Genomic DNA, 17,100 nt, shown 5'->3' with positions numbered 1-17,100 from the left:
AGAGACCAAAAGGCAGTTGGGGATACTGCATGGTTTAAAATCAGGAAAGGTGTACATCACAGTTATATCCTTTCACTGTATTTATTCAATCTGTATGCTGAGCAAATAATTCGAGAAGCTGGACTATATGAAGAAGAGCATGGCATCAGGATTGGAGGAAGACTTATTAACAACCTGGGATATGGGGATGACACAACCTTGCTTGCTGAAAGTGAAGAGGACTTGAAGCACTTCCTGATGAAGATCAAAGACTACAGCCTTCAGTATGGATTACACCTTAACATACAGAAAACAAAAATCCTCACAACTGGACCAATATGCAACATCATAATAAATGGAGAAAAGGTTGAAGTTGTCAAGGATTTCATTTTACTAGGATCCACAATTAATGCCCATGGAAGCAGCAGTCAAGAAATGAAACATATATTGTATTGGGCAAAGCTGCTGCAAAAGACTTCTGTAAAGTGTTGAAAAGCAAAGCTGTCACTTTGAAGACTAAGGTATGCCTGACCCAAGCCGTGGTATTTTCAATCACCTCATATGCGCGCAAAAGCTGAACAATGAATAAGAAAGACCAAAGAAGAATTGATACATTTGAATTACGGTGTTGGTGAAGAATATTGAATATACCATTGACTGCCAGAAGAACGAACAAATCTGTCTCAGAAGAAGTACAGCAAGAATGCTCCCTAGAAGCAAAGATGGCGAGACTTTGTCTCACATACTTTGGACATGTTATCAGGAGGGACCAGTCCCTGGGGAAGGACATCATGCTTGGTAAAGTAGAGAGCCAGCGAAAAAGAGGAAGACCCTCTGTTAGATGGATTGACACAGCAGCTGTAACAGTGGGCTCAAACATAGCAGTGATAATGAGGATGGCACAGGACCAGGCACTGTTTCGTTCTGTTGTACATGAGTTGGAACTGACTAGACAGCACCTAACAACATGCCATTGAACCCTCATCCTAACTCAAATGATAGGTCCTATTGCCATTTCATAAGCAAAGAAACTGAGATTAGAGAAATTATGTAACTTCCCCAAGGATAAACAAATCTTTAATGGCAGAGTCTGAGTAGTCTGAATTTAAACACATTTTTAGCTGATTTCTGAGTCCACATTATATTGCTAAAATTGTATTAGTGGTGGTGGTGGAGGTGGGCGTAATTTATGTGTGAGCAATTTATGTGGCATTTAGCATGGATGATACTCTTCCAGCATGTGATACTGAAACTTTGTTTTTCCATCCTTCCCAACTTCCCTCTAATAAGTCTCATTTTTCTTTTTTTAAAATTTTTATTGAGCTTCAAGTGAACGTTTACAAATCAAGTCAGTCTGTCACATATAACTTTATATACACCTTACTCCATACTCCCACTTGCTCTCCCCCTAATGAGTAAGCCCTTCCAGTCTCTCCTTTCGTGACAATTTTGCCAGCTTCCAACCCTCTCTACCCTCCCATCCCCACTCCAGACAGGAGATGCCAACACAGTCTCAAGTGTCCACCTGATACAAATAGCTCACTCTTCGTCAGCATCTCTCTCCTACCCACTGTCCAGTCCCTTCCATGTCTGATGAGTTGTCTTCGGGAATGGTTCCTGTCCTGGGCCAACAGAAGGTTTGGGGATCATGACTGCCGGGATTCCTCTAGTCTCAGTCAGACCATTAAGTCTGGTCTTTTTGTGAGAATTTGGGGTCTGCATCCCACTGATCTCCTGCTCCCTCAGGGGTTCTCTGTTCTGCTCCCTGTCAGGGCAGTCATCGGTTGTGGCCGGGCATCATCTAGTTCTTCTGGTCTCAGGATGATGTAGGTCTCTGGTTCATGTGGCCCTTTCTGTCTCTTGGGCTCATAGTTATCGTGTGACCTTGGTGTTCTTCTTTCTCCTTTGATCCAGGTGGGTTGAGACCAATTGATGCATCTTAGATGGCAGCTTGTTAGCATTTAAAACCCCAGATGCCACATTTCAAAGTGGGATGCAGAATGTTTTCATAATACAATTATTTTGCCAATTGACTTAGAAGTCCCCTTAAACCATAGTCCCCAAACCCCTGCCCTTGCTCCGCTGACCTTTGAAGCATTCAGTTTATCCTGGAAACTTCTTTGCTTTTGGTCCAGTCCAGTTGAGCTGACCTTCCATGTATTGAGTATTGTCCTTCCCTTCACCTTAAGTAGTTCTTATCTACTAACTAATCAGTAAATAACCCTCTCCCACCCACCCTCCCTCCTCCCCTCGTAACCACAAAAGTATGTGTTCTTCTCAGTTTATACTATTTCTCAAGATCTTATAATAGTGGTCTTATACAATATTTGTCCTTTTGCCTCTGACTAATTTCGCTCAGCATAATGCCTTCCAGGTTCCTCCATGTTATGAAATGTTTCACAGATTCGTCACTGTTCTTTATCGATGCGTAGTATTCCATTGTGTGAATATACCACAATTTATTTAACCATTCATCTATTGATGGACACCTGGGTTGCTTCCAGCTTTTTGCTATTGTAAACAGAGCTGCAATAAACATGGGTGTGCATAAATCTGTTTGTGTGAAGGCTCTTGTTTCTCTAGGGTATATTCCGAGGAGTGGGATTTCTGGGTTGTATGGTAGTTCTATTTCTAACTGTTTAAGATAACGCCAGATAGATTTCCAAAGTGGTTGTACCATTTTACATTCCCACCAGCAGTGTATAAGAGTTCCAGTCTCTCCACAGCCTCTCCAACATTTATTGTTTTGTATTTTTTGGATTAATGCCAGCCTTGTTGGAGTGAGATGGAATCTCATCGTAGTTTTAATTTGCATTTCTCTAATGGCTAATGATCGAGAGCATTTTCTCATGTATCTGTTAGCTGCCTGAATATCTTCTTTAGTGAAGTGCGTGTTCATATCCTTTGCCCACTTTTTGATTGGGTTGTCTTTTTGTGGTTGAGTTTTGACAGAATCATATAGATTTTAGAGATCAGGCGCTAATCGGAGACGTCATAGCTGAAAATTCTTTCTCAGTCTGTAGGTGGTCTTTTTACTCTTGGTGAAGTCTTTAGATGAGCATAGGTGTTTGATTTTTAGGAGCTCCCAGTTGTCTGGTTTCTCTTCGTCATTCTTGGTAATGTTTTGTATTCTGTTTATGCCTTGTATTAGGGCTCCTAACGTTGTCTCTATTTTTTCTTCCATGATCTTTATTGTTTTAGTCTTTATGTTTAGGTCTTTGATGCACTTGGAGTTAGTTTTTGTGCATGGTGTGAGGTATGGGTCCGGTTTCATTTTTTTGCAAATGGATATCCAGTTATGCCAGCACCATTTGTTAAAAAGACTATCTTTTCCCCAATTAACTGACACTGGGCCTTTGTCAAATATCAGCTGCTCATATATGGATGGATTTATCTCTGGGTTCTCAATTCTGTTCCACTGGTCTATGTGCCTGTTGTTGTACCAGTACCAGGCTGTTTTGACTACTATGGCTGTATAATAGGTTCTGAAATCAGGTAAAGTGAGGCCTCCCACTTTCTTCTTCTTTTTCAGTAATGCTTTACTTATCCGAGGCTTCTTTCCCTTCCATATGAAGTTGGTGATTTGTTTCTCCATCACATTAAAAAATGTCACTGGAATTTGGATCGGAAGTGCCTTGTACGTATAGATGGCTTTTGGTAGAATAGACATTTTTACTATGTTAAGTCTTCCTATCCATGAGCAAGGTATGTTTTTCCACTTAAGTATGTCCTTTTTAGTTTCTTGCAGTAGTACTTTGTAGTTTTTTTTGTATAGGTCTTTTACATCTTTGGTAAGATTTATTCCTAAGTATTTTATCTTCTTGGGGGCTACTGTGAATGGTATTGATTTGGTGATTTCCTCTTTGATATTCTTTTTGTTGATGTAGAGGAATCCAAGTGATTTTTGTATGTTTATCTTGTAACCTGAGACTCTGCCAAATTCTTCTATTAGTTTCAGTAGTTTTCTGTAGGATTCCTTAGGGTTTTCTGTGTATAAGATCATGTCATCTGCAAATAGAGATAATTTGACTTCTTCCTTGCCAATCCAGATGCCCTTTATTTCTTTGTCTAGCCTAATTGCTCTGGCTAGGACCTCTAGCACAGTGTTGAATAAGAGCGGTGATAAAGGGCATCCTTGTCTGGTTCCCGTTCTCAAGGGGAATGCTTTCAGGCTCTCTCCATTTAGAATGATGTTGGCTGTTGGCTTTATATAGATGCCCTTTATTATGTTGAGGAATTTTCCTTCAATTCCTATTTTGCTGAGAGTTTTTATCATGAATGGGTGTTGGACTTTGTCAAATGCCTTTTCTGCATCAATTGATAAGATAATGTGATATTTGTCTTTTGTTTTATTTATATGGTGGATTACATTAATGGTTTTTCTAATGTTAAACCAACCTTGCATCCCAACTGGTATAAATCCCACTTGGTCGTGGTGGATTTTTTTTTTGTTATGTTGTTGAATTCTATTGGCTAGAATTTTATTGAGGATTTTTGCATCTATGTTCATGAGGGACATAGGTCTGTAATTTTCTTTTTTTGTAGTGTCTTTACCTGGTTTTGGTATCAGGGATATGGTGGCTTCACAGAATGAGTTAGATAGTATTCCACCATTTTCTATGCTTTGAAATAGCTTTAGTAGTAGTGGTGTTAACTCTTCTCTGAAAGTTTGGTAGAACTAGGCAGTGAAGCCATCCAGACCAGGGCTTTTTTTTTGTTGGGAGTTTTTTTATTACTTTATCAATCTCTTTTTTTTGTTATGGGTCTATTTTAGTTGTTCTACTTCTGATTGTGTTAGTTTAGGTAGGTAGTGTTTTTCTGGGAACTCATCCATTTCTTCTAGGTTTGCAAATTTGTTAGAGTACAATTTTTCATAATAATCTGATATGATTCTTTTAATTTCAGTTGGGCCTGTTGTGATATGGCCCATCTCGTCTCTTATTCGGGTTATGTGTTTCCTTTCCTGTATTTCTTTAGTCAGTCTGGCCAATGGTTTATCAATTTTGTTAATTTTTTCAAAGAACCAGCTTTTGACTTTGTTAATTCTTTCAATTGTTTTTCTGTTCTCTAGTTCATTCAGTTCAGCTCTAATTTTTATTATTTGTTTTCTTCTGGTGCCTGATGGATTCTTTTGTTGCTCGCTTTCTATTTGTTCAAGTTGTAGGGACAGTTCTCTGATTTTGGCTCTTTCTTCTTTTTGTATGTGTGCATTTATTGATATAAATTGACCTCTGAGCACTGCTTTTGCTGTGTCCCAGAGGTTTTGACAGGAAGTGTTTTCATTCTCGTTGCATTCTATGAATTTCTTTATTCCCTCCTTAATGTCTTCTATAACCCAGTCTTTTTTCAGCAGGGTATTGTTCAGTTTCCAAGTATTTGATTTTTTCCCCGATTTTTCTGTTATTGATTTCCACTTTTGTGGCCTTGTGGTCTGAGAAGATGCTTTGTAATATTTCAATGTTTTGGATTCTGCAAAGGTTTGTTTTATGACCTAATATGTGATCTATTCTAGAGAATGTTCCATGTGCACTAGAAAACAAAGTATATTTTGCAGCTGTTGGGTGGAGTGTTCTATATAGGTCTATGAGGTCAAGTTGGTTGATTGTAGCAATTAGGTCTTCTGTGTCTCTGTTGAGCTTACTGGACGTCCTATGCTTCTCTGAAAGTGGTATGTTGAAGTCTCCTACTGTAATTGTGGAGGTGTCTATCTCACTTTTCAGTTCTGTTAAAGTTTGTTTTATGTATCTTGCAGCCCTGTCATTGGGTGCATAAATATTTAATATGGTTATATCTTCCTGGTCAATTGTCCCTTTTATCATTATGTAGTGTCCTTCTTTATCCTTTGTGGTGGATTTAACTTTAAAGTCTATTTTGTCAGAAATTAATATTGCTACTCCTGCTCTTTTTTGCTTATTGTTTGCTTGATATATTTTTTTCCATCCTTTGAGTTTTAGTTTGTTTGTGTCTCTAAGTCTAAGCTGTGTCTCTTGTAGGCAGGATGTAGATGCATCGTGTTTCTTTATCCAGTCTGAGACTCTCTGTCTCTTTATTGGTGCATTTAGTCCATTTAAATTCAGTGTAATTATAGATAAGAATATGTTTAGTGCTTTCATTTTGATGCCTTTTCGTGCGTGTTGTTGACAATTTCATTTTTCCACTTACTTTTTTGTGCTGAGACGTTTTTCTTTGTAAATTGTGTGTTCCTCATTTTCATAGTAGTCGAATTTATGTTTGCTGAGTCGTTATGTTTTTCTTGGTTTTTATTTTGAGTTATGGCATTGTTAGACCTCTTTGTGGTTACCTTAACATTTGCCCCTATTTTTCTAAGTAAAAACCTAACTTGTATCATCCTATATCGCTTTGTTTTCCTCTCCATATGGCAGTTCTATGCCTCCTGTATTTAGTCCCTCTTTTTGATTATTGCAATCTTTTACATAATGACTTCAATGATTCCCTGTTTTGAGCATTTTTTCCTTTTTAAAATTAATCTTAGTTTGTTTTTGTGATTTCCCTATTTGAGTTGATATCAGGATGTTTTGTTCTGTGTCTTTGTGTTGTGTTGTTATCTGATGTTATTGATTTTCTGACCAAACAATTTCCTTTAGTATTTCTTGTAGCTTTGGTTTGGTTTTTGCAAATTCTCTAAGCTTGTGTTTATCTGTAAATGTTTTAATTTTGCCTTCATATTTGAGGGAGAGTTTTGCTGGATAAATGATCCTTGGCTGGCAGTTTTTCTCCCTCAGTGCTCTCTATATGTCATCCCATTGCCTTCTTGAGTGCATGGTTTCTGCTGAGCAGTCTGAACTTATTCTTTTTATTTATTTTTTTAATAATTTTTATTGAGCTTTAAGTGAACGTGTACAAATCAAGTCAGTCTGACACATATAAGCCTATATACATCTTACTCCATACTCCCACTCACTCTCCCCCCAACGAGTCAGCCCTTCCAGTCTCTCATGACAATTTTGCCAGTTTCTAACCCTCTCTACTCCCCCATCTCCCCTCTAGACAGGAGAAGCCAACACTGTCTTAAGTGTCCACCTGATGCAAGTAGCTCACTCTTCGTCAGCATCTCTCTCCTACCCATTGTCCAGTCCCTTCCATGTCTGATGAGTTGTCTTTGGGAATGGTTCCTGTCCTGGGCCAACAGAAGGTTTGGGGATCATGACTGCCGGGATTCCTCTAGTCTCAGTCAGACCATTAAGTCTGGTCTTTTTGTGAGAATTTGGGGTCTGCATCCCACTGATCTCCTGCTCCCTCAGGGGTTCTCTGTTCTGCTCCCTGTCAGGGCAGCCATCGGTTGTGGCTGGGCACCATCTAGTTCTTCTGGTCTCAGGATGATGTAAGTCCCTGGTTCCTGTGGCCCTTTCTGTCTCTTGGGCTCATAGTTATCGTGTGACCTTGGTGTTCTTCTTTCTCCTTTGATCCAGGTGGGTTGAGACCAATTGATGCATCTTAGATGGCAGCTTGTTAGCATTTAAAACCCCAGACGCCACATTTCAAAGTGGGATGCAGAATGTTTTCATAATACAATTATTTTGCCAATTGACTTAGAAGTCCCCTTAAGCCATAGTTCCCATACCCCTGCCCTTGCTCCGCTGACCTTTGAAGCATTCAGTTTATCCCGGAAACTTCTTTGCTTTTGGTCCAGTCCAGTTGAGCTGACCTTCCATGTATTGAGTATTGTCCTTCCCTTCACCTAAAGTAGTTCTTATCTACTAACTAATCAGTAAATAACCCTCTCCCACCCTCCCTCCCTCCCCCCTCGTAACCACAAAAGAATGTGTTCTTCTCAGTTTATACTATTTCTCAAGATCTTATAATAGTGGTCTTATACAATATTTGTCCTTTTGCCTCTGACTAATTTCACTCAGCATTATGCCTTCCAGGTTCCTCCATGTTATGAAATGTTTCACAGATTCATCAGTGTTCTTTATCAATGCGTAGTATTCCATTGTGTGAATATACCACAATTTATTTAACCATTCATCCATTGATAGACACCTTGTGAACTTATTGATTCTCCGCTGTAGGAGACCTTTCTATTATCCCTGGCTGCTTTTAAAATTTTCTCTTTATCTTTGGTTTTGGCAAGTTTGATGATAATATGTGTCGGTGATTTTCTTTTTGGATCAATCTTATGTGGGGTTCGATGAGCATCTTGGATAGATATCCTTTTATCTTTCATGGTGTCAGGGAAGTTTTCTGCCAACAGATCTTCAACTATTCTCTCTGTATTTTCTGTTATCCCTCCTTGTTCTGGAACTCCAATCACACGCAAGTTATTCTTCTTGATAGAGTCCCACATGATTCTTAGGGTTTCTTCATTTTTTTAAATTCTTTTATCTGATTTTTTTTTCTCATTTTGGTGTCATTTGCTTTATCCTCCAACTCCCCCACTCTGCATTCCAATTCCTTGATTCTGCTCCTCTGACTTCCTATCGAGTTGTCTAATTCTGTAATTTTACTGTTAATCTTTTGGATTTCTGAATGCTGTCTCTCTATGGATTCTTGTAGCTTATTAATTTTTACACTATGTTCTTGAATAATCTTTTTGATTTCTTCAACTGCTTTATCAGTGTGTTCCTTGGCTTTTTGTGCAGATTGCCTTATTTCATTTTTGTGGTCATCCCTGATGTCTTGAAGCATTCTGTAAATTAGTTTTTTATATTCTGCATTTGGCAATTCCAGGATTGTATCTTCATTTGGGAAAGATTTTGATTCACTAATTTGGGGAGTTGTAGAAGCAATCATGGTCTGCTTCTTTACGTGGTTTGATATCAACTGTTGTCTCTGAGCCATCTATAAGATATTGTAATGATTTATTTTATATTTGCTCACTGTTGTTTTGTTTTCTTTCAATATACGCAGATGGGCTACTAGATTGTGCTGTCTTGATTGTTGTAGGCTTTGAATCACTTATGTCCTCTTACCAGCTGGTTTGGGCCAGTACCAGAATATAAGCCTAAGAGTCCATTCACTATTCTTGAGTAGAATCTGATTTTGGGTCACCAAGTGTGTGGGGTAGACTGTCACCTATTTGCTTAGAGAATAGTTGTGTGCACCAGATTCTAGTAGCAGCAGGGGGTCACATTCTGGGGGGGCAGGATGCCGATAGGCTTCCCCCAAGTGCCAGTGAGATAGGTGTGTCTCTATTCCTAAAGCACTTTGGTGAGTGGGCTCTGCAGCTGTACCTTAGGCACCCAATGCACGTACGTCTACAGATTGGTAGAAGTCACTATCCTCAGACCCCTATGGCAGGAGGTTAGGTGGTTTGGGTGGAGCTTCAGCCCTCAGTTCCCCGTTGTGGGTCAGCGAGGGCTCTGTTGAATATGCAGAGATATCAGACCTAGGAAACTTGTCTTTCCAGTAATCTGCTAAAACAATTACAGTCAGATCACTCTCAGAATTGCCTTTGCATTATAATAGCCACCTCGTTCCCTGTAGGGATGAAAGCCCAAGACTGTGGATCACAAATGCTTGGCTGGAGCTGGCTCTGTATTTTTAGTCCAATTTCGGGAAGTCAGGGAAGGATTCTTGGTCCCTGGGTTTTTTGTAGCTGCTTCTCTCAGGCCAGGAGAATGGGTTAGGAAAAGACAAAACAAACAAAGAAAAAAAAAACGCAGAGCACTTCACTGTCTGGCCCAGGAAATTCCAATGTTAATGAAGCCACCTGGGAAGGGGAGGGGAGGGATCAGATAGATAGGAGAGATCACACCGAAGAATATAGACAAAGTTACTTATCTTGCTTGGGATGACTGTTTTCTCTGAGATTCCCAAGGGGCGTGTCAATTGTGTGCACTGGCTGGGTAGAGATTGCCCCCAAGGGTCAGGCCCACGTCCTGTGCTTGTGCTGTCTTTGAAGCCGTGGTCAGTTCCTCTGCTCCCAGTCCAAAGCCCAGCGCCAAGGTTCCCCGGCTGGGATGCCTCACTCCCGGCTCCAAAATCAGTTGCTGCCTCCCAGTGACTTCTCCTCCTGTCAGCTGCATCACTGCGCTGCCGGTGTGCACTGGCTGGGCTTCCCCCGGGGTCACTTCAGGGGGCTAGGGCTGCGCCCCGTGTTTGTGCCATCTCAGGAAGGTGTGCTCGGCTCCCCTGCGCCCACACCAAAGCCCGGCGCCAAGGTTTTCTGACTGGGATGCTGGCTCCAGACTCTGAAAACAGTCACTGCTTCCCCGTGGTTGTTTGTTCTCTTGTTAGCCCCGTCAGTGTGCAGCCTGCTTGCGCTGGCTGAGTTTCTACGGCGGTTACCCCTGGGGGCTGGAGTTAGGGCTGTGTCCTGTCCCTGCCCCGCCTTAGCAAGCCGCAATCAGCCCTGCCACTCGGCACCAGGGAACCGCAGGGGCTCAAGGCTGTGGGGCGGGTTGCCAGTTTCAGAAGCGGTCACTGGTTCAGGGGGCAGCTTTTCGCTCACCTGTCACTCAGGTCAACTCTTTAAATCTATGTTTGATGGTCAGGGTTCATAGATTGTCATGTATGTGATCGATTCACTTGTTTTTCTGAGTCGTTGTTGCAAGAGGGATCCGAGGTAGCGTCTGCCTAGTCAGCCATCTTGGCCCTGCCTCCGTGTGATAGTTTTTGAATAAGATAATCTTGTTTGCTCTAAGGGAAGATTTTCTTTCTAAAAGAGGAAGGATGGGAGTGGGTAGAACCGGTGAAAAGAAAATGACTAATGCCCAGTTGAAAAAAAAAAAAACCTCCCCATACCATTACTTCCAAAGGTTAATTTACGTAGAAGGTGTTGAAGAGCCCCACTCTCCCATTCTCTTGAAACAGGGCAGACTAGATTGACTCAGAAGTATTCTTTTCCTGAGCAATGTTAGTGTGTGCTCATACTCATTTCAAACAACTCCCCTACCCAGAAATGCCTTCCCTGGTTCCTGTGGACACAGTGACATGTTCCATTTATGCACTTCAATGCTCTTCACACTCATTTCTAATAGCTTTTATTGTGTGTTTTGATTGCATTTGTCTACCTGTTTGTGTTCTTCACTCTTTTTTTCCAGTAGTGCTTTGTACGTAGTAGGCACTCAATAAAGCATTCAATTTAATTAGCCTGAAGTGATGACCCTATGCTGGTAGCCTTGTATCCAGTCTGTGCATCATGCTAACCTCAGCTTCATGAGGAAGGGAAATCACCACCCAGGGCAGCACAGAGCTTTGTTGGGTTTATATACTAAGTTTACATATTGTGAGTCAGACACAGAATTCCCAATTTTTGAGCCTCCATGACTCTATCTATTCATGCAAAAAATTCATTGGGCACCTACCATGTTCTGAGTGGGATGCTGAGGTGAACAGGGTAAGGATGTATGCGCAATATGCCAGGCTGTTGCATCATCATCACATTTACTTCCTCAGTAAAGCAAGGTAGATGCATTAGTCATGCCCTTTCTGGCTGCAAGGGACAGAAAAGACAACTCAATGAAGTAAACAAAAAACATTCATTGGCTCATGTAACCAAAAAGTACAAATGCAAACTTCAGGTATTGCTGGGTCCACTGGCTAGATGATCCTATTTTGAAGCAGTCTCACCCTCTCCATCACTTGGCTCTATTTTTCCTGTGTCTTTTCTATTCTCTGGTAGGTTTTCCCCTCATAGTGACAAAATGGCAGCCAACAACTTTGGTTTTTAACCTCCATCCTGTTGGTAGCCCTTGCCAAGAAAGAATAATTCTTTCCTAGTTGCTCCAGCAAAATTCTTGGGATTCGCTCTGTTGAACTTTGAATCTCAAGCCCATTTCTGAACCAATCACTGTGTTTAGGTGGAAGGAATATATTGATTGGCCAGACCTGGGTCACATGTCCACCCCAGGATCTAGAAAGTGGACTCAGCCTATGTAAACCTTAAAGACTGAGTATGGAAATTGGCATCCCCTTATAAGAAAGGGAGATGGATACTGGATCATCAAAGTTCATTACAGTAGATATGATTAACTCCATTTTGTTGTTGTTGTTAGGTGCCGTTGAGTCGGTTCCGACTCATAGCGACCCTATGCACAACAGAACAAAACACTGCCCGGTCCTGTACCAACCTCACATTGTTATGTTTGAGCCCGTTGTTGCAGCCACTGTGTCAATCCACCTCGTTGAGGGTCTTCCTCTTTTCTGCTGACCCTGTACTTTGGCAAGCATGGTGTCCTTCTCCAGAGACTGATCCCTCCTGACAACATGTCCAAAGTATGTAAGACGCAGTCTCGCCACCCTTGCTTCTAAGAAGCATTCTGGTTGTACTTCTTCCAAGACAGATTTATTCGTTCTTCTGGCAGTCCATGGTGTATTCAATATTCTTAGCCAACACCACAATTCAAAGGCATCAATTCTTCCTCAGTCTTCCTTATTCATTGTCCAGCTTTCACTTACATACGACGCGACTGAAAATACCATGGCTTGGGCCAGGCGCACCTTAGTCTTCAAAGTGACATTTTTGCCCTTCAACACTTTAAAGAGGTCCTTTGTGGCAGATTTACTGAGTGCAATGTGTCTTTTGATCTCTTGGCTGCTGTTCCATGGCTATTGATTATGGATCCAAGTAAAATGAAATCCTTGACAACTTCAATCTTTTCTCTGCTTATCCTGATGTTACTCATTGGTCCAGTTGTGAGGATTTTTGTTTTCTTTATGTTGAAGTGCAACCCATACTGAAGGCTGTGGTCTTTGATCTTCATTAGTAAGTGCTTCAAGTCCTCTTCACTTTCAGCAAGCAAGGTTGTGTCATCTGCATAATGCAGGTTGTTAATAAATCTTCCTCCAATCCTGATGCCCCGTTCTTCTTCATATAGTCCAGCTTCTCGGAGTATTTGCTCAGCATACAGATTGAATAGATATGGTGAAAGAATACAACCCTGACGCATAATGATATTGTTCTATAATTTCCACATTCAGTTGGATCACCTTTCTTGGGAATAGGCGTAAATATAGATCTCTTCCAGTCAATTGGCCAGGAAGCTGTCGTCCATATTTCTTGGCATAGATGAGTGAGCACCTACAGCGCTGCATCCGTTTGTTTAAACATCTCAATTGATATTCCATCAATTCCTGGAGCCTTGTTTTTTGCCAATGCCTTCAGAGCAGCTTGGACTTCTTCCGTCAGTAACATTGGTTCCAGATCATATGCTACCTCTTGAAATGGTTGAACATCAACTAATTCTTTTTGATATAATGACTCTGTGTATTCCTTCCATCTTCTTTTGATGCTTCCTGCATCATTTAATATTTTCCCCATAGAATCCTTCACTATTGCAACTCGAGGCTTAAATTTTTTCAATTCTTTCAGCTTGAGAAACACTGAGTGTGTTCTTCCCTTTTGGTTTTCCATTTCCAGCTCTTTGCACATGTCATTATAATACTTTGTCTTCTTGAGCCACCCTTTGAAATCTTCTGTTCAGTTCTTTTACTTCATCAATTCTTCTTTTTGCTTTAGTTGCTTGACATTCAAGAGCAAGTTTCAGAGCCTCCTCTGACATCCATCTTGGTCATTTCTTTCTTTCCTGTCTTTTCAATGATCTCTTGCTTTCTTCTTGGAAGATGTCCTTGATGTCATTCCACAACTCATCTGGTCTTCGGTCACCAGTGTTCAATGTGTCAAATCTATTCTTGAGATGGTATCTAAATTCAGGTGAGATATACTCAAGGTCATATTTTGGCTCTCGTGGACTTGCTCTGATTTTCTTCAGTTTCAGCTTGAACTTGCATATGAGCAATTGATGGCCTGTTCCACAGTCGGCCCCTGGCCTTGTTCTGACTGATGATAATTGAGCTTTTCCATTGTCTCTTTCCACAGATGTAGTCAATTTGATTTCTCTGTGTTCCATCTGGCGGGGTCCATGTGTATAGTCGCTGTGTATGTTGGTGAAAGAAGGTATTTGCAATGAAGGCCATATTTTCCAACTACTGATCCTTCTTCTTTGTGTCCAACTTTTGCATTAAAATCACCGGTAATTATCAATGCATCTCGATTGTATGTTCGATCAATTTCAGACTGTAGCAGCTGATAAAAATCTTCTATTTCTTCATCTTTGGCCTTAGTGGTTGGTGCGTATATTTGAACAATAGTTGTATTAACTGGTCTTCCTTGTAGGCATATGGATATTATCCTATCACTGACAGTGTTGTACTTCAGGATAGATCTTGAAAAGTTCTTTTTGATGATGAATGCAACACCATTCCTCTTCAAGTTGTCATTCCCAGCATAGTAGACTGTATGATTGTCTGATTCAAAATGGCCAATACCAGTCCATTTCAGTCTAATAATCCCCAGGATATTGATGTTTATGTGTTCCATTTCATTTTTGATGATTTCAAATTTCCATAGATTCATACTTCATACATTCCAGGTTCCAATTATTAATGGATGTTTGCAGCTATTTCTTCTCTTTTTGAGTCTTGCCACATCAGCAAATTAAGGTCCCGAAAGCTTTAGTCCATCCACATCATAAAGGTCGACTCTACTTTGAGGAGGCAGCTTTTCCCCAGTCATCTTTTGAGTGCCTTCCATCCTGGGGGGCTCATCTTCCAGCACTATATCAGACAGTGTTCTGCTGCTATTCATAAGGTTTTCATTGGCTAATGCTTTTCAGAAGTAGACCGCCGGGTCCTTCTTCCTAGTCTGTCTTAGTCTGGAAGCTCAGCTGAAACCTGTCCTCCAAAGTTGACCCTGCTGGTATCTGAATACCAGTAGCATAGTTTCCAGCATCACAGCAACATGCAAGCCCCACAGTATGACAAACTGACAGACACGTGGGGGCATGCGTAATTAGTGTCCCTAGTCTAGTAGGCTACAAGTTCAAATTCAGGGTGTGAGCTCCAGGGGAAGGCTTTCTCTCTCTGAGAGCTCTGGAGGAAGGTCCTTGTCATCAATCTTCCCCTGGAGAAGGAGCTTCTCAGTGCAGGGACCCTGGGTCCAAAGGACGGACTATTCTCCTGGCTCTTGTTTCTTGGTGGTATGAGGTCCCCCATTTTACAGATAAGGAAACCAAGGCTTATAAAGTTTGCATATGTTGCCCACGGTCTCATTGCTAGTATGTATTGGAGAGAGGACTAGAACACATGTCTGTCTGATTTCAAATTCTCTGTTCTATGCCATGTAGCCCTTGCCAGCCAGTGGGGATACCTTTTGAAATCTAAGTGTTTGGAAGAATAATGCGCTGTCATTAGTCATTAGAACACGTGTGCATAAATGTATGGGTTATTTTCCACTTTCAGCCAGTTGAAGTTTTATTGGTTGAAAAGAGGAGGGGAGCTACCTGAGGAGAGGTTGGAGGAAGGATGTTACAACGGTTGAAGGGATTTTAACAAATATCAGAACAACTGTCTGATAGGGAAAAGGGAAAGAGTTGTTAGCAGTGGGAGAGAGATTTGTTGAAAAGAGGAAGCAGAAACATTACCTGTTTTGCAATGTTAACCACTCTTAGGTAAGATTGCCTAAAATGAAGTGAAGTGTGATGAAAGCAAATGCTATGAAAAAGTACAGTGCTTTAAAAAATATCCCTCAAAATCTTCTTGGTTCAGTATTATACATTAGGGAGGCACACCACATGCTAAAGCGTTATAAAAGCACTATACAACTATAAGGTATTATTATAATTACTAATGTGTTTGTTCACATCAAATGGAACAAACATGAAATAGGAGTGTAAGAATGTAGACCTTGGAGGGAAGTGGCATACATGGAATTGCACCATCCACATCTCTCTTAAAGGAAAGACTTGCTGCCCAGCTGTGGAAAGTGTGATCAGCAGATGGACTCCAGCTGTCAGGTCCTTTGGGGTCTACTGCAGCTGCAGAAGGTGACATCACCTGAGCTCATGCCTTTCCATGTGCAGCCCACATTTGGTGACTGAGTGAGGTGAGAGTGTAAAGGCCCCACCATTTTGGCCTAGTGTGGGACAGTCTTGTGGAGAATACTTGCTCTAAAGTTCCCCACTGGGTCTGCCAACATTTTATTGGATCTGAATTACAGTTTAACTTCTTCCTCTGTCTAGTCTTGCTTCTGCCCTATTCCCATTGTAGGTGTTGGTCCCTAATAAACACCTTATACCCAAACTCCAACCCAACATCTGCCTCTGAAGGACCCATCCTGGGATAAGTGTCCTTAGAAACCATCTAATCAAAACTATCTTTTTCAAGAGTAAAAAGATTACCTACAGACTGGGAAAAAGTTTTTAGCTGTGACATTTCCGATCAGCGCCTGATCTCTAAAATCTACATGATACTGCAAAAACTCAACTACAAAAAGACAAATAACCCAATTAAGAAATGGGCAAAGGATATGGACACTTTACTAAAGAAGACGCTCAGGTGACTAACAGATACATGAGGAAATGCTCACTATCATTAGCCATTAGAGAAATGCAAATCAAAACTACAGTGAGATTCCATCTCACTTCAACAAGGCTGGCATTAATCCAAAAAACACAAAATAATAAGTGTTGGAGAGGTTGTGGAGAGACTGGAACACTTATACACTGCTGGTGGGAATGTAAAATGGTACAGCCACTTTGGAAATCGATTTGGCACTTCCTTAAAAAACTAGAAATGGAACTACCATACAATCTAACAATCCCACTCCTTAGAATATATCCTAGAGAAATAAGAGCCTTTACACCAACAGATATATGCATACCCATGTTCATTGCAGCACAGTTTACAATAGCAAAAAGATGGCAGCAACCAAGGTGCCCATCAATGGATGAACGGATAAATTAATTAAAGTATATTCACACAATGGAATATTACGCATCGATAAAGAACAATGATGAATCCGTGAAACATTTCATAACATGGAAGAATCTGGAAGGGATTATGCTGAGTGATATTAGTCAGTTGCAAAAGGACAAATATTGTATAAGGCCATTATTATAAGAACTCGAGAAATAGTTTAAACAGAGAAGAGAACATTCTTTGATGGTTATGAGAGGAGGGAGGGAGGCAAGGAGGGAGAGGGGTTTTCACTAATTAGGTAGTAGATAAGAACTATTTTAGGTGAAGGGAAAGACAACACACAACACAGGCGAAGTCAGCACAACTGGACTAAACCAAAAGCAAAGAAGTTTCCTGAATAAACTGAATGCTTTGAAGGCCAGCATAGCAGGGGTGGGGGTTTGGGGACCATGGTTTCAG

The sequence above is a fragment of the Elephas maximus genome, chromosome 3 (genome assembly GCF_024166365.1).
Source record: "Elephas maximus indicus isolate mEleMax1 chromosome 3, mEleMax1 primary haplotype, whole genome shotgun sequence".
NCBI lineage: Eukaryota > Metazoa > Chordata > Mammalia > Proboscidea > Elephantidae > Elephas > Elephas maximus.
This window is presented reverse-complemented; position numbering follows the sequence as displayed.